General features: G+C 40.2%; 1 long non-coding RNA gene and 1 pseudogene across 1 annotated transcript in view; both read left to right on the forward strand.

Moving 5' to 3' along the window:
* LOC123386647 overlaps positions 1–14,777 on the forward strand; it is a 34,710-nt gene extending 19,933 nt beyond the window's left edge. Inside the window, exon 2 of the long non-coding RNA XR_006600866.1 lies at positions 14,206–14,777. This is a non-coding gene — a long non-coding RNA (uncharacterized LOC123386647). The remainder of the gene's footprint in view (positions 1–14,205) is intronic.
* LOC111561618 lies at positions 12,463–12,542 on the forward strand (annotated as a pseudogene).
* Positions 14,778–25,329: the final 10,552 nt, after the last annotated feature.

A 25,329-nucleotide genomic window follows, 5' to 3' on the forward strand; every position in this document is an offset into this window, starting at 1 on the left:
ACAAGTTCAATAAGAACAGTAAAGAAATAAAAGGTAGTTCTCCTTGCTATCCTAATTATCAAGTGGACAATGAAGTTAGCCAAAGCGTGAGGGGCTTCTCAAAGAAGCTCTTTGTATGAAAAAGTGAAAAAATGCCAAAACAGGATTTCTAGGGATGTAGTCTATTGTAATTGTCAACATTTAACAAATGCAAGACTACCTGCACAAAAGATTAAAGGGGAAATGGAATCTTGCAATGTAGTACCCAAAATGTCCGGGATATAAGTGAAATCACTCATCATACAAAGAACCAGGAAAATCTCAACTTGAATTAGAAAAGACAAATCAACAAGTGTCAAAAAGGAGATGACCCAGACCTCAGAGTTATCAGACAGGATTTTAAAACAGCCATCATAAAAATATTTTAACAAGCAATCGTGAACATACCTGAAACAAATAAAAAATACAAAATCTCAGAAAAGAAATATAATATAACAAAGAGTAAAATGGAAACATTAGAACTAAAAACCACAGTAGCTGGTGTGTGTGTGTGTGTGTGTGTGTGTGTGTGTAAATAAAACCCAATATAGCAAGCCTATTTCCTTTATTGGGGATGTGGAGAATTCATGAATATACAAAATACTAAGAGATAATGGGGAAATAGCAGGATGTACCAAGACAATTTAAAGAACTACAAGGAAATGCTTCGGCTAATACAAAGCTTGGATAAAATAAATTAGTTCCTAGGAAAATACAAGTTACCCAAATTTTCTCTTAAAGCGAGATAGAACTAGACCAATAACCTCAGGAAAAAATGGCAGTTGTTTCAGATCCAAGGAAAAGTTTCAGATGTCAAGAAAAAATGGACAATTAGCTTCAGAATGTTTTCCAGGTGAATTGTTTTTAATCTTCAAGGAACAGATGCCACTTTAATCTCTATATCATTTTCACTGTGCAAGAATATAAGGAATGCTATAAATACTTCCAGACTTTTGGGGCACCTGGATGGCTCAGTCGGTAGAGCACATGACTCCTGATCTTGGAGTTCAAGCCCCACATTTGGAGGAAAGTTTACTTAAAAAAAAATACTTCCAAATTTTTTACTGTGATAAAAAATACATAACACAATTTACCATTTTTACGTGTATAATTTAATAGCATTAAGTGCACACATATTGTTGTGGAATCATCACCACCATCTATCTCCAAAACTTGTTCATCTTCCCAAACTGAAGCTGTACCCATTAACCAGTAACTTCTTATTACCCTCCCCACACACGCACACACGTACTCCTTGCCCCCGATCATCACCATTCTACTTTCTGTCTCAATGAATTTGGCCACTCTGGGTACTTCATATAAGTGGAGTCACACAATATTTGTCTTTGTATGTCTGGCTCACTCACTTAGCATAATATCTCTGAGGTTCATCCTCACTCTAGCATATGCCAGAACTTCATTCCTTCTTAAGGCTGGATAATATTCCACTGTATAGTACTACCACATGTGGTTTATCCATTCATCCATCAATGGACATTTGGGTTGACTCCACCTTTTGACTATTGTGAATAATGTTGTTATGAACACTGATGTGCAAATATGCCTTTGAGTCCCTGCTTTCAATTCTTTTGAGTATACACCCTCCAAATTAGTTTTCAATATATTTTAAACCCACCTTCATGGAAAACATCTGTAGAATTCCTATTAAAGCTGGAACAACACAGGTGGCCACAGTTAAATGTATACATCATGATTGTTCTAGAAGTCCCAGACAATGCATGTGGACCAAAAAAGAAAAGAAGTGTAAATACTGAAAAAGAAGAGAAGGAAGTTGGCAATATTGTCTGTATGTGGTGTTTATTTGTATAACTGAAAAACCTTAACTTTATCCAGTTGAAATTATTACAGAAAAGAAAGTAGATTTTCAGTATGTAAATGATAATAGAATATATAATGAAGAAAAGTAGGCTGTGGATGGTACTGGGGGGAAAACTTGAAGTGTGTTTAAGATGGGGATGATTTACATGATAACAGGTAGAATTCTTGACTGAGTGATTGTATGACACCCATTTCAGGACTTCTGCCCGACTTGACCAGGTGGTGAATTATGGTTCCACAGCACTGCTTAGCTCCCAGTGCAAAGCCTATGGCACCAAAGTTGTTTACAGGTCTGTCTCCTCCAATGGTCTGAGAACTCCACGGATACGGATGGATGGAGTCATACTAGTATTTCAGTTGCCTGAATCCAGGAGTTTCAAACTAATTGAAGGGCCAGATTTGCTTAACAAACGTGTTAAAGACCTGCCCACTTTTTTTTTTTAATTTTAATTTCTTTGGATAAAGTATGCATTCTGCATTTCACCATGAGGTTGACCACTCTCTATTACAGCCTGATTCAGTCTTTTATATTATCAGCCTTATCTCTATAGGAATTTTATTTCTCTACCACTGCATGAATCTGGTACATTCTTTTATATACTGTATATATGTTCAATAAATTTTTGTATGTGTTAATTAATTAATCACTGTTTTCAAATGGAATGGCTCACAGACTAATTCTGCTATTCAAGTAGGTAAATTAGACTTGGAGTTCTGGAAGAAATTATTTCCAAATCAGATTTTTTTTTTGCATTACCAAAATTATGTAACTTTTTTAATAAAAAAAAATTTTTTTAATGTTTATTTATTTCTGAGAGACAGAGCATAAGCAGGGGAGGGGCAGAGAGAGAGAGAGGGAGACACAGAATCTGAATCAGGCTTCAGGCTCTGAGCTGTCAGCACAGAGCCTGACAGGGGGCTCAAACCCACAAACTGAGATCATGACCTGAGCTAAAGTCAAGTCGCTTAACCACCTGAGTCACCCAGGCACCCCAAGTAATTTTTGTTTTTTATGTGGTCTTTTCCAAGTTACATTTGTGGGGACCAAACACCAAAATAAATGGACTATGCCACACAGTCTTACTCCTATTCCTTCTGGGTTTTAGTAACTCTTTTTTTAAAATTACATTTATCATGCTACTTATATAAATCACTTCACCATGATTGAAGTCTCATACAAACAGTCACTAGCATATGTATCTGTTTATATAATTGACCTTTGGTCAAAATCCAATTGATATATAAAAAATCAATTGTAAGATTGCTAAACTCAAGAGGATATAGCAATTTGTCTTTTTTGGAAACTTTCCAAGCTCTTCTGGCCAAAGAAAATCACCCCCTCTGCTCAGTTCCTGAAGTAATTTGCACATATCTTTACACAATTTATATTATATTATACTGCTATAATTATTTCCTATATCAGCCTTCTCCACAATGACCTTTCTTATCGTCTAGTATCTAGCATAGTGCTTGACGCCTAATAAACATACAATATTTGTTCAATGAATGAATTAAGGAACTAAATGGATGAATGAAAAAAATCTTTTGGACACAAGGGAAAAAAGCGACAGCGTTTTTTCCATTTTCTGATTTGGTTATGTAGCATATCTGCAAGGGCAGAGATTATCTAAATATTTTTTATAAAAGAAAGTTTGTCAAACCGAAAAGGTGATGGAGTCATAAACGCTGTTAACAAACATGAGACTTAAAAAGGCTGGTAGATCTGAGTCCTGTTTGGATTAGCAGCAGCAACTGAGTTATTATTTTAGAAATATGTTACTGCCACACAAGTGCGTTGAGGTGAATGTCTTCATTAAACAGAACCCTATGGGAATTCATCATAGTGAAAACAGCTTCAGATGTTCCCTATGTTATTAATGAAAAAGGTCACTGTTAGCCTTCACAGGACCCACCTCAATAAGGCTATGAGAACATACTGGCGAATATGAAGTTCTCTATCCTCAGCTGTTGCTGGGAAAGATGAATGTATGGTGGTTTTACAAATGATGTGGGTGCTGGGTTTCAAATACAGTGAAAAAGGGAAAACCAAGCCATATTGAAATTGTTCTTGAATCCCTTAAACCATCCATGATTTGGGGTAGATAATCATCTATCATTATATATATGTATATGTGTATACACATATACATATATGTATACATGTATATGTGTGTGTGTGTATATACTATGCATACTAACATACATGCTGGGATTTGAGGAAATAATAACATTTCCTTTCCTTTACTGACTTCAGAGCCAATTAAGATACAAACCTAAGACGATGATCAAACATTACCTTACTATTGAACCGATATTTGAAAACCCAAGTGTATGGTTACAATGGACTTCCTAATACATTCTCCTTAATTGGACGATATACACACCCAATCACAAACAGGATGGACAAGTTATCCGCCATGGAGATGAACTCGTAAATATGAGGCAGAGAAAGGATTAATGCAGCATGCTTCTTGTGGCCAGGCTGGGTGCAAATGAAGAGATATTAGAATGTGAGGAGCTGAGCATGCTCAGATCCTACTCATAAAATTCACCAGTCACATAATCTTCTTCCTAAGGGAAGGGATAAGTAAACACAGAGAAGAGAGGCCAAGAATATTACTCTAGCTGATATTCTCCACATGGGAAAGTTAGGCCAGGAGAGAGTTGGTTAACTCTTTAATAGCACAGTATATAACTGCACAGATGGGTTCTTTTTAAATATTAAACAACCAAAGCATTTGATGTTTAGGCCACTTCAGGAAATTTATTAATATCTTAACTTGCTGATTGTACTCATTCACAGTCATCATTGTTACCTGCCAACAATTTAATCAGTTCTCTAACTCATCCTTAGTGAACGCTATCCTCTGGCATTCAATTAATACTTTAAAAATGTCTTACTCAGACATACAATACAACACAGGACTAACGGAACTGGAGTCTCCAGATTGAAAGGGCCAACTGAGTGGATGGAACTAGAGTGTATTATGCTAAGTAAAATAAGTCAGTCAGAGAAAGGTGATTTCACTCATAGGTGGAATTTAAAAAACACGACAGATGAACATAGAGGAAGGGAAGGAAAAATAAAATAAAAAGAGGGAGTGAGGCAAACCATAAAGAGACTCATAAATACAGAGAACAAATTGAGGGTTGCTGGAGGGGAGGTGGCGGGAGATGGGCTAACTGGGTGATGGGCATTAAGGAAGGTGTCTGTTGTGATGAGCATTGGGTGTTATATGTAAGTGAAGAATCACTAAATTCTACTCCTGAAACCATTACTACATTATATGTTAACTTAGATTTAAGTAATTAATTAATTAAATAAAAATGGCCAACTGAACGCACGGTGCAAGGAATGATAAAAGCCACAATGCGATAAGCATCCTTATGAAGAGAGAAAGAAGACAGCACGGGGATGGCTTAAATTTTCTGATTGAAAATTCTTTCTTTCTTTTTTTAAGTTTATTTATTTATTTTGAGAGGGTGAGTGAGCAGGGGAGGGGCAGAGAGAGAGGGGGAGAGAGGATCCCAAGCAGGCTCCATGCTGGCGGCACAGAGCCCGACGTGGGGTTCAAACTCACGAACAGTGAGATCATGACCTGAGCCGAAACCAACAGTCAGATGCTTAACCAACTGAGCCACCCATGTGCCCCTGAAAATTATTTCTAAGCTAGAATTCTATTTGTAATGTGGTATGAAGTTACAATAAGACGTTTGCAGACAGCAAAAGATTCAGTATGTATCTTCTACGCATCATTTTTCAAGAGGCTGGTCAGAACATGTGCTCCAAAAAAGAGGATATAAACTAAAAAGTTAGAAAACATGGCATCCTGGACACAGCAATCCCAAATGGAAGAATCAAGAGCCCATGACATTAGCTGTGTGGCAGGCCTGGAGAGGAGGTAGTCTGGACTGGAGCAGAAGGAGGAATGTGGGGGTGAGAGGGGAATGGAATAGATATTTTCTGGCATGTTTGAACATTTTAAAAATTATGTATTCAAGTATGTAATCACGGACCAAACAAAGTAAACAAAAGAATTTATAAAATGTTCATTAACTTTCAGAAAAACTAAAAGTTGTACCCAAACTAACATACTGCTTGACTCCAAAGCAAATAATATTTACACTGTCATAATAAGAAAACACTAACTATTGATTCAATTAATTAAAATTATGCGGTGTGGGGTGCCTGGATGGCTCAGTCGGTTAAGCGTCCGACTTGAGCTCAGGTCATGATCTCTCTCGGTTCATGAGTTTAAGCCCTGCCTCAGGCTCTGTGTTGACAGCTCAGAGCCTGCAGCCTGCTTCGGATTCTGTGTGTCTCCCTCTCTCTCTGCCCCTCCCCTGCCCACACACACCCAGTCTTTCTCCCTCTCTCTCTCAAAAATAAACATTTTAAAAAATGAAAAAATATATATACTGTGGGGTGCCTGGGTGGCTTAGACGGTTAAGCGTCTGACTTTGGCTCAGGTCATGATCTCACTGTTCATGAGTTCAAGCCCCCTGTCGGGCTCTGTGCTGACACCTCAGAGCCTGGAGCCTGCTTCGGATTCTGTCTTCATCTCTCTGCCCCTCCCCTGTTCACGCTCTCTCTTTCTCTCTCTCTCTCAAATAAAATAATAATAATAATAATAAAATTTTAAAAATTAAGAAAAAATTACACTGTGAATATAGGAGGAGGAGATTCTAGGGAGAAAAAGGAAGAGAGTTTAGTCTTCATCTCCCATGGTAGGATGTTAGTAGATAATGTCTAATACCAACAAATCCAAAATGACAATAAATTCATACTATTTAGAAATATCAAGGTAAATATCAAGTTAAGCAGCTGGAAGAGTTCATTGTGATTACTTTGAAAATAAAACAACTGGGGGCACCTGGGTGGCTCAGTCAGTTAAGTGGCCGACTTCGGCTCAGGTCATGATCTTGCACAATCCGTGAGTTTGAGTCCCGCATCGGGCTGTGTGCTGACAGCCCAGAGTCTGGAACCTGCTTCAGAGTCTGTGTCTCCCTCTCTCTGCCCCTCCCCTGCTCACTGTCTGTCCCTGAAAAATAAATAAACATGAAAAGAAAAAAGAAAAGAAAAGAAAAGAAAAGAGAAGAAAAGAAAAGAAAAGAAAAGAAAAAAAGAAAAAAAGAAAAGAAAAGAAAGGAAAAGAAAAGAAACGAGCTGGAAAAAAATTAGAGTGAAAGACAGCACTGTACGGACCAAACAAAATACTTAACAGAATCATTTAACCTGAGGTCTACCATGTGAGACTCCAACCCCTTGAGACTTTCAGGTGCTGTTCCAGGTGGGGGAGCAGGGGTTGAGGAACACTGAGCAGACAGGGTTCCAGACCCTGCACCTACATCAACCAGAGCAATAACCTTTTTATCTAGTTTACCTTGTAGGCGACCATGTAAGATTATATCTGAAGAGAGTCTTGCACTACCTTAACATATCAGTGTTTGAAAATCATTGGTTCAGAAACGTGGCACTGGAGAACACTTCCAAAGCAAATATACAAACCAATAAACCACCCCAGCTTTTATTGCTGCTTTCTGGAGTGGAGGCTGGGGATACTAGTGAGGAGAAAATACTGTCAGCTTCAGACAATGCCCCTGGCAGATAGAGGCAATAATAGTCACAGGATGTGACGCTCCGGTGAAATAATATACCGGCCCTCGGAGTTATCATCCACCAGGTTTGGAAGTCTGGCTTCAGCAACGTGGGAGAGCAATAGCCTTAGGTCCTGGAATGCACATGCAAAACATGCCAAAGCTACACACGAAAAGAGAATCAGCATCCACTATATAGAGATCAAAACCTCATAAATATAAGGGAAGCTATGGGAAGAAAGAACGATCTTTGAGATCCTAAATCCAAGGGCACTGGGAAATATTTATATTCATGGCATAAATAAACGTTTTTAATGTAGTCAAAAGTAGAAAAGGCCAATGTATATGATGGCGGTTAAACCAGGACTGAGTTAAAAGAGCATATTTCAGGGGCGCCTGGGTGGCGCAGTCGGTTAAGCGTCCGACTTCAGCCAGGTCACGATCTTGCGGTCCGTGATTTCGAGCCCAGCGTCGGGCTCTGGGCTGACGGCTCGGAGCCTGGAGCCTGTTTCCGATTCTGTGTCTCCCTCTCTCTCTGCCCCTCCCCCGTTCATGCTCTGTCTCTCTCTGTCCCAAAAATAAATAAATGTTGAAAAAAAAATTAAAAAAAAAAAAGAGCATATTTCAAATTTAAGTTAGGAATTTGGAAATTTCCTGAGATAGTCCCAATTTCATGTAATTTACTCTTTTTAACAAAGGTGGTTTATTAAAAGTACAATAACGTGACTTAATTTTTATGCTTTCATAGGATTTTTATATAAGTAAATTCACAAATTTGGGGGGAAAATCCTTTTATCAGACTAAGAGTTGGAAGTCCCCCGATACTCATTTCCTTTAGGGGCCATAGCAGCTAGAACCCAAATAAACAGGAAGAAAACTTAATACCCTCTATACACAATAAAGCTAATTCTTTTAGCATTAACGCTTCCATGAGTGGCGAGGCTGGCGCTGGCTATTTGAGTTGGAGAGCAAAAACAAACAGCAAGTGAAACTGCCAAGGAGGGAAGGCGTTTGCAAAAGAAGGATTTATGTGAAGGTGGTCAAAATACAGCTTCCAATTATATATAAATAAGTTCTGGGGAGGGCCTTCTGGGTGGCTCAGTCAGTTGAGCATCCAACTTCGACTCAGGTCGTGATCTCACCGTTAGTGAGTTCGAGCCCCGCATCTGGCTCTCTGCTGTCACCACAGTTTGCTTCAGATCCTCTGTCCCTCCCCTACTTGCGTGCACATGCGCACTCTCTCTCTCTCTCAAAAATAAAGAAACATTAAAAAAAAAAAAAAGTTCTGGGGATGTAATGTCCAGCATGCTGATGATAGTTAACAACACTGTATTGTATATTTGAAAGCTGTTAAGAGATTACATTTTAAAAGTTCTTGTCATGGGGCGCCTGGGTGGCGCAGTCGGTTAAGCGTCCGACTTCAGCCAGGTCACGATCTCGCGGTCTGTGAGTTCGAGCCCCGCGTCGGGCTCTGGGCTGACAGTTCAGAGCCTGGAGCCTGCTTCCGATTCTGTGTCTCCTTCTCTCTCTGCCCCTCCCCCATTCATGCTCTGTCTCTCTCTGTCTCAAAAATAAATAAATGTTAAAAAAAAAATTTTTAAAGTTCTTGTCATAAGAAAAAGATTACAACTGTGTGAGGTTATAGATGTTAACCAAATTTATTGTGGTAATCATTTTGCAATATATACATACAACAAATGTATGTATATACAACTAAAACTTATACGATGTTCTATGCCAATTATATCTCAATAAAACTGGAAAAATTAAAACTAAAAGGGACAGTCATCATGCATTCAATATATGTTGTTACTATACACTTTTTGAAAAGATTTTCAAAATAGTTATAATTTTAAATTTTGCTCCGAATAAAACATTCAGTTTGTTCTTGTGGGAACAACAAAAAAGAGGATTCATAAAATTCATGTGACAAAGAATAAACTCTATAGCTGGTTCTGTGGTTGTGGAAATGCAGAAAGTTGAAAGCCCTGCTTCTAAAAAGTTCCCCTTCCCTGGGGCGCCTGAGTGGCTCAACTGGTTAAACATCTGATTCTTGATTTCAGCTCAGGTCATGTTCACACGGTTCCTGAGACTGAGCCCCACGACGGACTCCATGCGGAGCGTGGAGCCTGCTTTGGATTCTCTCTCTCCCTCTCTTTCTGCCTCTCCCCCCTCTCAAAATATATAAATAAGCATTTTTTAAAATAAAAAATAAAAAGCTCCCCTTTCAGATAAATTTTGTGATAATTTCATATTCTTCACATGAACTGTGAATCCACTCCAGAACTCTGAAATCTCCCAGATGCATCACAAATTAGGTCAATTCAGATTGTGTGTTGTGAGAACTTACTGATTTTTTTAAAGAGAGTATATAGAAATTGTGCTACTGTGATATTTTTTAAAACCTTAATCCTGAAAGTGCCACTTGGACTCCTAATGCGTAAGGAACATAATTTTTCAATATTAAAAACTATATTGATATAATTTATTAAATGGTTAAAGGAGAAATAACATGACTATCTAGTTAAATAAATTGACCAAATCTTATGTATATTCTATTAAAACCTTAATAATAGAATTCTGTATATATAATTGTTCTTAATATATTTAAAAAAGCTCTATCTCAAATCAACAGCTATTATGCTTCCTGGTGAACCTATAAGCATTCCTGTTATGTGCAGGGACAATTTACTATTATTTTGTTATAGTCTATAACCAAGAGAGATAATAGGAAAGATAAAAATATACCTAGAACCTACTATATCTCAAGTTCTCCATTAAGATCTTTTTCTGGGGCGCCTGGGTGGCTCAGTCGGTTGGGCCTCCGACTTCGGCTCAGGTCACGATCTCGTGGTCCGTGAGTTCGAGCCCGGAGTTGGGCTCTGGGCTGATGGATCAGAGCCTGGAGCCTGCTTCCGATTCTGTGTCTCCCTCTCTCTCTGCCCCTCCCCCATTCATGCTCTGTCTCTCTCTGTCTCAAAAATGAATAAACATTAAAAAAAAATTAAAAAAAAAATCTTTTTCTGGATTACTCATCTCATTGAATCTTCGCATTTTTATGAGATAAACACCAAGTCATTGATGAAAAAGGAAACTGAGAATAAGGAAATTTAACTCAGAGTTGTGGTAACATATCCAACAAGTAGTAGTCAGAATTCAACACCAGCTAGTCTGACTCCAAAGCCTGGTTCTTAATTATTGCACTACTAATTTAATCAACAAATGTATATTAGTGTTTACCACAGGTCTGGCCTATGGGTACTAGAGATACAGTAGTATATAAAAGAGATCAAATTCCCTGCTCTTGTGGCGCTTACAATATAGAAATAAAAATTTCAAACACTGATTTTGGAAAGAAAGGCAAAATTATTATCAGTTCACGATGTAAAGAAGACCTATACATTTCAAATGCATAATTATAAGAAGTAAGAACTTTCAGTCACTGAATAGTTTCAAGGAAATTTACAAGCCAATTTATTTCCTGTATTCAAGCAACAATACACTGGGAAAATAGAATACTAATTTCTATTTATTAACAGCAGAAAAAGGAGAAAATATTCATGTAACTTATTCATGTAGAATTTTCCAAGGACTTATATAAAGAAAATCTTAAAGGAATGAGTTTCATCAAAGAAGATAAGTAAATGAATATTTCCTTCTAAACTTTCTGTTAATTTTTTCGAACTTTGGATTGAAATGTAATTTAGTCCCAATGAAAATACTAATAGTAAACTTTTTGGGGTGCCTGGGTGGCTCAGTCGGTTAAGCGTCGGACTTTGGCTCAGGTCATGATCTCGCGGTTTGTGAGTTCGAGACCCGCATCGGGCTATGCTGACAGCTCAGGGCCTGGAGCCTGCTCCAGATTCTGTGTCTCCCTCTCTCTCAGTCCTTCCCCCCTGCCTGTGTGTGTCTCTCTCTCTCAAGAAATAAATAAACATCAAAAAAAATTTTACAAAATACTAACAGTAAACTTTTTGTTACATGTCAAAATTATATAAAACCTCCTGTGAAAATGTACACAATGACAGAGGCATTCTGAAAAATGAGAGATACGATAGTATTACCTTTACTAGGTAGTAAATATTTCATAAAACTACTGTAACAAACCACGTTGGAACTGGTAAGTGAATAATAGATTATTAAACCATAATAGAAAATTAAGAAATAGGCTTACAAAAGAAAACTGAAAGTTCGATAAAGGTAACAATTCAAATGAGTACAAAAAAGATGGATTAATCAAAAATCTTGGGGGTAACTGGATAACTGTTACAGTCATGTACGGATACGTAACAAACTACCCTAACACAAATGGATAACCATCACCATTTTGTTTTATCTTGTGATCTTGGGGGTCAGGAATTTGAGTAGGATTTGGCTGGGTGATTATTTTGCTGCACGTGGCAATGACTATGTCACTTAGTGGTATTCAGCCAGCAGCTGAGCCAGTCTTGCGTGTCCAAGAGAGCTTCACTCACACGTCGGACACTTCAGCAGAGAAAACTACAAGACTGGGCTCCTCCTGGCTGCTCTTTCTCAGGTAACCTCAGGACCCCTCCATACAACTTCTTTATCAAGCCCATGACAACCTAGGGCTTCGAGAAACCAACATAGAAATTAACACTGCCATCAAATCCTAAGTCTGGAACTGACAAGCATCATTTCTGCTGTACTCAACTGGCCAAGGCAATCACGAAGCCAGATCAAATTCAAGGGGAGGGGAAATAAAGTCCACGTCTCACTGGACTCACAAATTTGTGGATGTCTTTAATCTTCCACACTAGCTAGCTAAAACCAAAACCAAAACAACAAAGCTATAGACCACCCTCCCTCCTCACATCAAAATAAATACAGAGAAACCAAAGATTTAAATGGAAATGAATGAAGCAATCACTAAAAGAAAATGGATGAAATTGTAATATTAATTTATTGTAATTGTAATAGCAATCCATAGTGTTAAAGGAATCCAAAAAGTTTGCTAAATTTAACTTCTTTAAAAAAATTTTTTTAACCTCTTCTCGGCCTTTTGGCTAAGATCAAGTGTCAAAAAAATTTTTTTTACACTTATTTTTTTTTGAGACAGAACACAAGTTGGGGGGGGGGGGGGTTGGGCAGAGAGAGAAGGAGACACAGAATCCAAAGCAGGCTCCAGCCTGTCAGCAAAGAGCCAGACACGGGGCTTGAACTCACAAAGTGTGAGGTCATGACCTGAGCTGAAGTCAAACGCTTAACCGACGGAGCCACCCAGGTGCCCCACTAAATTTGACTTCTTATAACATTCTTAAGCTTCTAGGTGGCAAAAAAAAGAAAAATGCCATCAGAAAATTCACAAGACAAAGGATGAACTTCTGTTTCTGTCTGTGATGGAATAAGTGGTACCGAACTATCACTTCCCAAATAAACAACTGTCTTCAGACTCTGGACTATAGGCAGCCCAGAACTATATTCCCTGGGGGAAGCAAACAGATGAACTTGGCCCACTGGGCCCAACAACTGTCCTGACTTTCTGCTTGAGCACCTTTTCTGGGTACAGCTGCCAGATTTAGCAAATAAAAACAGAATGCCCAGTGAAATTTGAATTTCAGAGGAGGAAAAGAAATTTCCCGGAGTGATGCCTTTGCCTATGCGTGAAAGGGACTGGAGGCACTGGCCTTAGATAGATGCGTGGATAGTGCATCCGAGGAAGAGGCACAAAGGCAACATATATGTGTACAGATCCTGCCACAGGGTAAATGTGTAGCAGGGGTTGGAAGAAATTCGCGTGTGAGTACTTCAATGTTCTTAAGGAAGTAAGAAGGAAGGGGATCATCAGAGGGCGGGGATGGAGAAGGAGGTTTGTTAGGGATTTGGAGAGGAGAAAGTGGAAAAGAGTGGTGTAGGAAAGCTGGATGGTGGATGGAGCAGAGAAATACAGTGAGACTGCCAGGCAGCATTAGGCCATTTGATGTGTGTAATTACAAATTTAAAATGGAGCTAATAGCAGGGCAGAGTGCTTTCTTTCAACCACAAACTATGAAGAGTAAGTAGGTAGGGAGTTAGATTTCATCAGAGTTGTGTTTTTCCAAGTTAATGTGAGAGAGAGGCAAAGGAATTGAGGATAGGTGCACAGAAATGAGGATAGTGGTTGTTACAGACTTGAAGACAGGAAGGGATGGATGTGAAGGACAGGGAAGATGTGCCGGATCAATGGGCTAGACATCCTAAGGGGGGCGGGTGGCACCTGGGTGGCTCAGTCAGTTAAGCTTTTGACTTTGACTCAGATCATGATCTCATGGTTCGTGGGTTTGAGTCCTGCTTCAGATGAGTCCTGCTTCTCTCTCTCTCTCCCTGTGTCTCTCTCTACCTTTGCTCACCTGTGCCCTCTCTCTCAAAAAAAAAAAGAAAAGAAAAGAAAAGAAAAGAAAAGGAAAAAGAAATCCTGATGAGGTGAGAGAATTGTTAAAGTTGAACTTTAAAGGGAGTGAACTGCAATGACAGGGAGTGAGGATGTTAAATTCAGATAATAACTAAGTGGCAATTATTGGTAATGATAAGATTTACGATGTGATTGTGGGAATGGCTGGCTGAGGTAGGGTAAAGGACGAAATCAATGGAGGAAAAAACCTCAGAGGGATTGAGCAATCAGGCTACTGGAAGAAACATATCTGCTTATTATCAAACTACCAAGAATTTACACAGGAGAAGTGTGGGAGAGAACGACTCTGAGCTGCGAAATAGAGGCTTTTTATTTGATCGATTTCTTTTGATTGATAGGATGACAGTGTAAGTATCGGCCAAGATACTTGATGTGTTGGACGAAGACCCAGACAAACACATTCTGCCAAGATGTTCTCCATTCCAGCTGGTCCTCAGAGGGCTTCAGGTTTATGCTGCACTGAGGAGTAAAGGTTAATTTATCTGGCGCTTCCCCCTGGAAGGCCTCCCAGGGTGAGGCTGGCTTCCTGCAGGGTGGGGCTGCTTGGCAAGCATCCTGAGAAAGTACTGAGGTGGAGGGGCATGATGGGAGGCCAAGGCTCCATACATCAGACACCTGGAACTGCAAGATTTGCACCTGAGCTCCTGTTCACACCAGGGAGGGTCTGGTCACACTGCAAACAGGAATGCTGAGAAGGCCTGACGGCAGAAGTCCAAGGCTTGGACCACAGGCCCTCGTCATATCAGAGCTGATGCCTACCTTCCTGCGTGCAGTTTATTCGCCCAGAGTTTAGATGGTGGTCTCGCCAGATCACTGTGCACTGTCTCAGACAGCAATTGGCCAAGAAGGGACCTCACACCTCCTCCTCTTCCTGCTTCTGTAAGTTTCTCTGAATAAATGCTATTCTGGGTGTTGGGTGTATGATGTGGAGTCATTCTGCCTGTGTGTACTCTCTCGGCAGCCATTACCAAACTCCCCTCTTTTCTTCTTCCTAGCTTTGTATTTCAAAAACAAAAAGAAAGAGATATATATTTCCCCTAACCATACATACAATGCCATGCGCTGTAATGACTTGTGTTGTGAGGGTTTGAGGAGCTGGACTGGGAAGTCCAACAGAAGAAGGAAACTCAAAGCAGGAAGGCATTGTCAGTATCACACATGGCTTGTTACGGCAGGGAGAGCAAGTATAAATTTCCCCACGCATCGATCATACTCCAAAGTTATGGTGGATGTCAAGGCACTCTGTTCCGCTGATTCCCTCCCGGAAGAATTTTTGCACAAAACTCCAGAGAACCACTTGGTTAGTTGTAGTTAGCACCAAACATCCTCACATATGCCTTCTGTGATAAGGAATGTGTTGATTATAATATTCGAAGAACATGGATCCTGGGCAGCAAACACTGGCTGGGGGGGGGGGGGTGCAACACATCTGAAATGTTTATTTAAAACAACAACAACAGGAGCACCCGGCCCACTCAGTCAGTAGAGCATGCAACTCTTGGTCTCAGGGTTGTAAGTTCAAGCCCCATGTTGGGTATAGAGATTACTTAAAAACAAAATCTTACAAAGAAACAACAGAAACAAATTTTTAGAAGATCTACTGGCTTCTCCAATAAATGCATAAATCAATAGGATCTAACGTCTTTTTTGCTTCTACTTCATTGTCACCAGTCACATGTTAGCAGACCTGGGTAAATTACTGATGATATTTAAAGCTGAATAGAATCCATACCTTGGTTTTATAATCCTCAGTTCCACGGTGAAACTGAGCTATTATGAGATTACCAACAAAAAGGAGATACTATAGTGTGGCACAGTATTATGGATTTTAAAGTCAAACAGATGTGGATTTGTATCCAGTGACCATCACTTCGACCTTAAGTTAAGCCTTATGATATTCCTAAGCCTTAGTTTCCCTTCTACAAAAAAGAGAAAACAATACTTACAACCTTGAGGGTAATTGTGATGTATCATGAAAATTCAATATTATTTGTGAAGTAACTAGTACAGATGCTAGAATAGCATTAGTGCCTAATTAATAACTATTATAATAAATATATAAGTAACATACATGCAACTCACTCTAGGTCATGCACAATTTTCTTATGCTCTCGTTAGCCAAAAAGAAAAAAAAAATTCAGGCAGCTGCTTCCATGTGGATTTCTGATCATGTGAATCACTGTTAAAAACCTTGGCTGCCCTGACCAAAACTGTAATGACTTTGCAAGCTGTTCCAGAAATGGGTCACAGGGTTTTTTGTTTGTTTTTTTTTTTTTTGTTAGTGGGAAAATGGACAGGGCTTTAATCTGTGAATGCTGCAATTTGTTAGCCTTTCTATTTCTTATAAACTTATGACCTTCTAGAAGGAAGCAACTAGGTTGATTGTAACCACAACTACACCCCTGTGGACGAGGAGTTGCCATTAAACTGTAAAGAGTGTGTCTCTGGCCAATTATCTTAGTTCCAAAATAAAGGACAGGGGTTATCACGATGTTTTACCCAAAGCCAAAAAAATTCTAAAGCTGCAGAGAAGACATCACCACTGCCAGAAAGACTCTCCTGGGCCAGGAAAAAAAAAAAAAAGAAAAAAAAGGTAGAAATATCTTAGCTTCTCCCTTTTGCCTACCTTCCCATCTCCTACCAGTTCTTTCTGTTGGTCCTATTCAATAGAGCCACCTGACCAGATGGCCTGACCCAACCTGCAGGATTCAGGGCCTGTACTGCATCCCAGGGCTAGGGGCAGGGGCGGGGGCAGGAATTAGGGGAGGACCAACAGGAAAACAACCAATAGGCGGCCTTCTTTCAGTTCCTTAGAAAGGCCAAATTCTTTCCAATGTCAAGATATTTATATATTCTGTGGCCTCTGCCTATAATTCTTTCCCCACCACTATTCACCTCGCTGCCTCTGCTCATTCTTTAGGTCCAGTTTAAATATCATTTTCTCAAGGAGGTCTTTCCTGATTATCAGTCTAGAGTAGGTCTCCCCTATTACTCTTTTTTAAAAATCCCCTCTTCTTACTAACCTTTATAAATTATACACTCTCTGTGTAATTATCTGTTTAATAGCTACCTACCTAGGGGCAAGACATAGCTGTTTTGCTTCCTGCTGCATGGCTAGACTCTAGCACAATGCCTAGCATATAGTCAGCACTCGGTAAAAAGTAGCCACAATTATTATTGCCTACTATTTTTAACAATAATCAATAATCAGATGGCGGTATCAGCCTTTTCTAGAGTGTGTGTTAATTTCTTTCTGAGGCCCCTTTCCATTTTTTTCCCTCCTAATATTTAGTTAATGCAAGTTGTGTGTTCCAGTTCCATTAATACTTTCTAAACATTGCGTACAAAACCAAATTTCTACATCATGAGTCTTCACAGGCCATTAGGAAAAGTTGATACATCCCTTGAACTGTCAAAACAAAAACTATGTTGGCAAACTTGGAATAAACAAATTCTTTCCATCACATGATCTGTAACTGAAAAGAGAAAAATGTGTATAGGAGAGCAATTCATCGTCTGTAAAGTCTGTTTATGTTTCACACATTCCTGGTTTGGACCTTTTGATTTTTATTCTTTAAAACTATTGAATGATACATTTTCCCTGACACCTGCTAGGAGATCTTTATTATTTTCCTTCTACAATCAATTAATTTTTTCCTCAGTAGCATTCAGCTCCCTTTTCTTTCTTAGCGTTTTATTCTATGGGCTTCATGTGGAGTAGAGGAATGTCCCATCCTTGGTAGATAAAATAAATCTGGACTCGACATAAGGAAGGGCTGTTTCATCTTCAGAGACGTTGTCTCTAAGGTTCCCAGGCTTCTTGACTCCAGGCTTTCTGACCCCATCTGCCACACTCTCCCCATGTTATCATATGCAGAAACAAATGCCTGCAAGCTCAAGAAAGGAGGGGTTAGGAAGGTCAACAGGCTGGTGGGGGGAGCAGGAGCACTAAGGTGACCATCTTGGGGCAAGCAGCATGGATGGAGCTAAGGAGTCCACTTCCTGGTTCAAATTCACTGTCGCTCTAAGATTTAGCATCAAACATATATTGAATGCCTACTGTGCATTAGACACTATGTTAAAGTTAGTGACTGAAGTTCCTGTGCTCAAGGAGCTCACTGTGAAGAACAGGGAGACAGGCAAGTAACAACAATTTGTAATTCATTGCCAAATGCTCTGAGAAAGGTAAACACAAAACACTGCAGGGGGGGAAAGGTCCTTAACCCAATCTTGGGCAAGTGAGAAGTGGGGATGCTACAGCAAAGGCTTCCTGGAGAAAGTGATGCTTGAGCTGAAAGATGAGTAGGAGGTGTCCCAACAAAAAGTAAAAGAATATTCTAGAAAAAGAGAAACAGTATGCGCTGAAGTCCACAGCAGTGTGTTATGGAAGAGTTGTAAGTAATTTAGGGCCAGGGCCAGGAGAGAGAAGAGAGAGGGAGATGAGGTGAAGAGATAAGCACAGGGCAGGGTGTTGACACGCTTCCCGTCAAGTGAGAACCTCTTCCTTATGATCAGGTACTTCTGAATTAACTCCAGTTAAGAGGAACTGATGACAGACAGTGGATTTGAAACTTGCTCCTGTCACTGGTTTGTGACCTTGGGCAAACTTACTTCCTCTCTTTAAGCCTCAGTTTGTTTCACCAATGGAATGGAGATAAGAATATCTGCTCTAAAGAGCTGATTATGATAAAATAATATGCATAGTATCCAGCACATTTCATGCTATCATGTTAAACCTCAACTATTGTAGAATAAACTGCTGTAATCGAGAATAACCATGCAAAGCCTTGAGTCACGGAGTTAAGGGAACATGAGGTAGACTCTGGGGTTGTCTCTAGTTACCAGAGAACCATTTGTCCTGCCTGGACTTGTTTGGATACTTTTGTTTAGTCTCTGGCTCTTTTATTTTAATGGCAACATATGTATTTCATAATTTGGTGCTATTTCACTACCTAATAAATGAGCTGTTTGGAAGTGAGTTATTACGTCCTCAGATTCATATTCATTTCATTTTCTTCATGCCACAGAAGTTTTGAGGTAAATGGCTGTACAACTCACCCATGGAAATGGGGAACAGAGAACTACATTGGAATAGAACCATGGGCTAGCTGCAAACAAACTAAATATCCATCAGTAGGGGAGTGGCTAAATAAACTTGTATCTCTGTGTGGCAAAATACTGTGCAACAGCTAAAAGGAAGGAGCTAGCTCTCTATGTACTAGCTAGAGCTCCAAGACCTACTGTTAAATGAAAAAGCAAGCTGCAAAAAGACATTTGCAGAATGATGCCATCATTTTTTGTAGAAAAATACACACACAGTCACATACACATATAAACAATATGTGCTTTCTATGGTTACATGCATAGTGTGTAAATGCATAGAAAAGCTCACACGAAAATGATAAGAGTGGTTATATATGTTGACATGAGAAGGTTTATCAGGCTGGAGTGGGGTGGGGCTTGGGGAGGGATAATAGTCTAAGGAGACATGAGCCTTTTCAGAAACATTTAAACTTTTCTACAAGTAATGCTCTTATGATTTCTGTAATTCTAAATGTTTTCAAAACAGAAACAAAAAAAGAGCAAGGGCTTTGAAGGTGGATGAAAGTGACTCAAATCCTGGCTCGGCAATTTGTTAATTGTATGATTGGGGGAAGACTTGGCCCCTCTGTCTCAGTTTGTTAACAAAATGTCTTGCAGCTTGTACATTACCAATACTCGCATGTGTTAGTTTCCTTTCCCTTATCCTTAATCCAACTGCTTTTTCTTCCTTCCCTTCCCTCCACTTCCTTCCTCCTTTCCTTCCTTCCTTCCTCCCTCCCTTCCTTCCTTCCTTCCTTCCTTCCTTCCTTCTTTCCTTCCTTCCTTCCTTCCTTCCTTCCTTCCTTCCTTCCTTCCTTCTTTCCTTCCTTCCTTCCTTCTTTCCTTCTGTCCTCACCCCCTTCCCTCCTTCTCTTCTTCCCTTTCCAGATTAAGCAATCAAATACAAAGTAATCAAGCCATTTCCTCAAGGTCACACAGTTGGTTGATGTGAGAGCAAGGGCTGTAACTCGGGTCTCCTATATCTTAATATATCAGCATTAACTCTGCTGGAGAGGTGAATAACTGTGATGTAGTTGTTTCTACTAATGGTTCCAATTTTCAGAATCCATGTGGCAGGTTGGTTTGAAGATTTGAAATGCAAAGCACCATATGCTGAGCTCGGGCAGCCGTTGGACCAACAAAACCAAAGAAGTCCAGACAAGGAGTGTTGGGTAGACCTGCAAGGTTATTTCTGCCATGTCTGTTCTTTTGGCCGTGCTAGCTATCAAGGAGGTCTAGCAGTAAATATCAAGGACGTAGCTACACGGAGAACATGGTACCAGGCAAAGAGTCAGTTAACAGGAAAGGGGAAACGGAGCAAAAATGGACGCGACATTCTTTCTGGCTACCTAGAAACTGAATGCTCTTCCTATGCTTGGGTAATTCTTCTAATTTGTAAGAAAGATATTGCCATGTAACTAACTATGTTAGTTTAAAATGACAGATGCTTTCCCAGTTGCCCTTGCAGTTAGGGCATAGTCAGGTGGCTTAGGCTCTAGCAATCAGAAGACCTTCCTTTTCAGGGTCCATTTTCCTTAGGACTATAGGGATTAGTTCCAGCCTATGGAAATTTACCCACTAAGGGCTTTTTATCAATCACTAAGAGCCCTGAATTTAAATTTTAACCAAAACTGATTTTAACTGAAACCAGGTGTAGTATTTTGCTGAGTCCAAAACAAAGGGAATTTTGTTTTCTGAAGCCATTGCGCAGAAACAAGACATTTTACCAGACTCTAGATCAGGGAGCATTCTATATAGTTCAGTGGTCTTAACCCAGGTGGTCCAACCCAGATGAAATCACACTCTTGTTGGTTGCACTTCCCACCCCAGAAAAGAGGGTAAACTTCTTGGGAAACTCCAGGAACTGATTGGACACTCCCTGGTAATTTTCTGGGAAGAGTATTTTCATATTCCTCTCCTCCACTGTTAGATATTTTTGTGCTTTGTAACCGCTGTGGTTCGAGGTGCCTGAAGACTCTTGCTTTTTGGGCTAGGGCCTGAAAATTTATTTCAGCGTCTACATGCTAGCTTTCTTCATCTTAGTCGTCAGTAGGCATCCCAGCCACCTGTAGCATTCTAGAACTAAGTTGCCTCTTTCTATCCTGCAGACGAAAGAGGCACATACGTCTGAGACACTTCTGAGAGAACCCCTCAGATCCCCCCAGCCACATCTGTCTCTTGTTTCAGTCGCAGCAGTTCTACGTGGGCTCTTGCCGACGGTGCCTCCACTCAGGCTGCACCACTGGCCTCTCATCTCCCACCCCAGGGAGGCGTTAACGCCTAGACACAGAATGCCACAGGAGTCTGTTTGGGACTCTGACATGTGAAACACTGAAGTGCAAGGAGTTAATGCCCCATGAGGCAAGCATTTGACAGAAGGAGATGACTAGTAGATAAATTCTGATCCCTTTCTCCCTCCAGATCGACTTTTTGAAATGCAGTTTGTGTACCTTCCTGGAGGACGAGCCTGTGGATTTGAACAGTCTCACTTGGTGGCCGCCAACTTGATAATCTTGTCTCATATTGGCTCCTCCTTTTCTGTTCCATGAGCCTTGGCCCTCACACCTGGAAATGCATTCCCTAATGGAGTAGACTTACCATAAGCTCCTTGCTTCAGGCTCTGCTTTCTGGGTAACCCAGACTAAGACAACACCACGGGATTCATAGACAAAGCTATACCAATTTCACGATTATTGCTGGCTTTCCTCATTTGGGAATCCTTTCTGGCTACTCGCTCAGTTCAATCCTGAATGTGTGACATTGCAAGTTACCTAATCTCTCTGAGCTGAATATTATTCAAGATAATATGGAGATAATAATATATAATGCTTATTTCATGCAGAGTTAGAGGAATTAAAAGAAAAAAGATTGTAATCAATATACACAGTGCTTGGCATGTCATGAATGTTCAATGACTGTCAGTTGTTAATATCATAAAAATCAGCTTCATTTGCAACTGATAAAGGTCTAGTGGAGATGGAAGAAAGGAAGGGAGTTCACTTACAGATACTTTGGGGAGGTTGGAAACACAGGTTCACACATCTGTGAGCACATGTGATAACACTATACAATAAATTCTCTACTCTCCGTTCCATTATCCCCACCATCCAAAAATGATTCAGATATGGACCTGTAACTCCTTCCAGAGTTAGACTTTTGCAGCCATGCTGAAAATGATCATTTTGAGCATTTAGCATTTTGAAAGGCTTAGTAAATTTAAACTGAATTAGAACCACAGTGGTCCCAGGTTTTATTTGACATTTTCATCAGTGGCTTCTCTCTCAAGGGGCCGGCACAGCCAAATGATGGTCCAGACTTCTCTCATTTGAAGCTCTGTCCATTCATCTTGAGCTGTGCCCGGGACTCCTGACAGTAGATGGCCTGCCTTTCACATCTTGCCATTCTTTGATCCCAGAATTTCAGTTGTGTTGCTTTTGGCTTTTACTTGCTGATGAACAGATTTATGTGGATTTAATTTTCTTTAGTCCCTGGCTGCCAAAGATTTTGGTGTTTGTAATTTTCAATGGGAGCTAGATCAACTAAAACCTGTTTTGTTTTGTTTTGTTTTGTTTTGTTTTGTTTTGTTTTGTTTCTGGGTGTAGGTTTTCACAGTAGCGGGAAGTCAGAAGTGATTTGTAGGCTACTAAATCTTGGGCTCTGTTTAACATATAATTTTTATGGTCAGCAAGAGTGAATAAGGTCCTAATATTTCAGAACTTCATATAAGAAGTAAGCCAGAATGGAAAATTACACTGTCCACCAACCAAAGCTAGAGATTGCATAATGTATCTTCTGAGAAATCATAATCCTGACCCCTTCCTCCTATCTCATTTTTGTTCTCCAAGTCTGGAATTCTTGTTAAGTGAAGGTTTGGTGCTTATTTTTCTTTGGTAATGCAAAACATACAAAATGTCCCTCCCACCACACAAATGTGCAAAGCAGATGTGGCCTCCTTGAGTACCCCTTCACTGATGTTCTCTCTCTGATGATCCCTTAGCCTGCTAGATAATGAAAAATTAAAAGCCCAGCTTTAGTCGAATTATGGAATCTTAGTCTGATCTAGTCATTTAAGATCTCTTTAGGGTTTTCACTCTCTGGTCTCTGAGCTCTGGTAGATGCTAAATGCTTCAGTGTTCCTTTTGCTCCACTCCAAGATGGCGTCTGGATGTGGAGAGTAATATAGGTGTGGTTTAGGTGGCAAGGTGGGGGTCCTCACATCTGTGCCGGTCTCAGAATCTCCCTGGTCTCACATGTTCAGTGGCTGGAAGAGGTGTTTCCTCAAATGGCATTCACCAACAGGCTACTGGCCCTATTTGTCTGCAAATCTACTCAGCAGCCTCTTCATCCACTACACTCTCAACACTCAGAGTCTGCCTCTTTGGGGCTAATAGGAACTTCAGAGTTGGGTAAGGGGAATTAGGAACTTTGTGTCAGACTCACAGGGGTAGGCATAAGGATCTCTGCCCAGATCCTCCTTCAATGACAGATTTGCTGCCTTGGTGGCTGAGAGAGTGGTCAGCAGATGGTCTCTGGTTTGCAGCTCCTTCAGGATCTGCTACAGCTACAGAAAGACATCTTGCCTGAGGCCATGCCCTTCCCAGAGTGACCCTCTTCTTATGACTGACATGGGAGTATAAAGGACTGGCCCATTCAGCAGATTGCAATACAATACTGACTGGCAACTCCCCACTCCAGAGTTCTCCTTTGGGTTGGCTAAGACTTTGTTGGGTCTCATCACAATCTCACCAGTTTCTCCCTCTAACCAATCCTGCTTTCTCCCTCCCTTTTCATAGGTGTAATTCATAATAAACATCTTGCACCCCAAATTCTGTCTCAGCATCTACTCTCAGAGAAGCCAACTTACAACACTGATCTATTCACCTACAGCAGCCTCCCCATATTATGTCCAGACCAGGGAAGCAAGCCATTAGCCTTGATGTTTCTGCCACTACCTTCATGCCATCCCTATACAACGTGGAAATAAACTTTGTGTGAGGAGACCTACCAGCATCCACTATTGGAATCTGTGTTTCCCATTACCAGTTTCTAGGGTGGAAGTCTCTGCTCTTCGCTGTAACCTTAGACTTCTACCGATCTCTTGCGTCTTTGGTGCCTCTGCTTATTTTCTTGCATATATTTGCCACCTCTGAGTTCTAGGGAACAAAAACTGGTGCTATGGCTCATTGCCCTGGTCTTTTCTTACCACCACCTCCATACCTTTGCTCGCATACCATGTGGATGTAGCAATTAACCCCAAATGGGGCTTCTCGAAGAGGTCAGCAGCCTCCCCATATTATGGTCAGACCAGGGAAGCAGGCCATTAGCCTTGATGTTTTTGGAGGCTTCCTACTATTCTGGGTGTTTCTGAAGGTGCTTCTTTCTACCTGCTTTCTTGAGGTGCTTTCTGGGGCTCCCAATCTTAAGGAGAAAGGACTGTTACAAGGACTCTGCTAGCTGACTTCCTTAATCTCCTTTTGCTATGCTTTTTCTAATCATCCCTGCTTCCTCTATGCTATGTCCTTATTCTCATCTAGACAGGAAGCCAATTGAGAGTGACTTCAAAGAAGAGTCTTCCTTCGCCAAAGAAAGAAATTTATATTTTAGACATTCAGGCTCCATTCTCTATGTTAAAAAAGCTTAAAGACATTAAAAAATCATTTCTTTCTTAGCAAAACTTGGCTCTTGAGTCTTGTTTCAATCTCACACAAATAAATAAGCAATGATCTTCTTATTCTAATAGGTATCTATCTTTTTCTTGAAGCATTTGAACCCTATTCTTTACAGGGTGAGAAGTTGCCAGTTAAGATTTATAAGACATGAAAATGTATCTGAATAATATTCAAGAGAATATACCTGTTGTATAGAAATAATAAATTTAATAGTCATTACCTATGCAGCAGTGATTATGCTTTGCGTATATTACCTCACTTAATTTTCATAATGACCCTGTGGGAAAAGTATTATCCAATTTTGAAAATGATAAATTGAGGCCCAAGGGGGCTAAACAACTTGCCTGGTCACATGATTAATAAAGGTTGGACTCAAATTCAGGTCTGACTCCAAACTCCTTGTTCTAACCACTGTAATTTCTCCATTAGAAAATTGTTGGCTGGAGCGCCTGCGTGGCTCAGACTGCTGAGTGTCCAACTCTTGATTTCAGTTCAGGTCATGGTCTCACAATTGTGGGATTGAGCCCCACATCTGCTCTGTGCTGAGGCTGGAGCCTGCTTAAGATTCTGTCTCTCTACCTCTGCCCCTCTCCCCAGCTCGAGCACTCTTTCTCTCTGAAAAGGAAAGGTGAAAGGAAAGGAAAGGAAAGGAAAGGAAAGGAAAGGAAGGGAAGGGAAGGGAAGGAAAGGAAAGAAAAGGAAAAGAAAGGA

The sequence above is a fragment of the Felis catus genome, chromosome B4 (genome assembly GCF_018350175.1).
Source record: "Felis catus isolate Fca126 chromosome B4, F.catus_Fca126_mat1.0, whole genome shotgun sequence".
NCBI lineage: Eukaryota > Metazoa > Chordata > Mammalia > Carnivora > Felidae > Felis > Felis catus.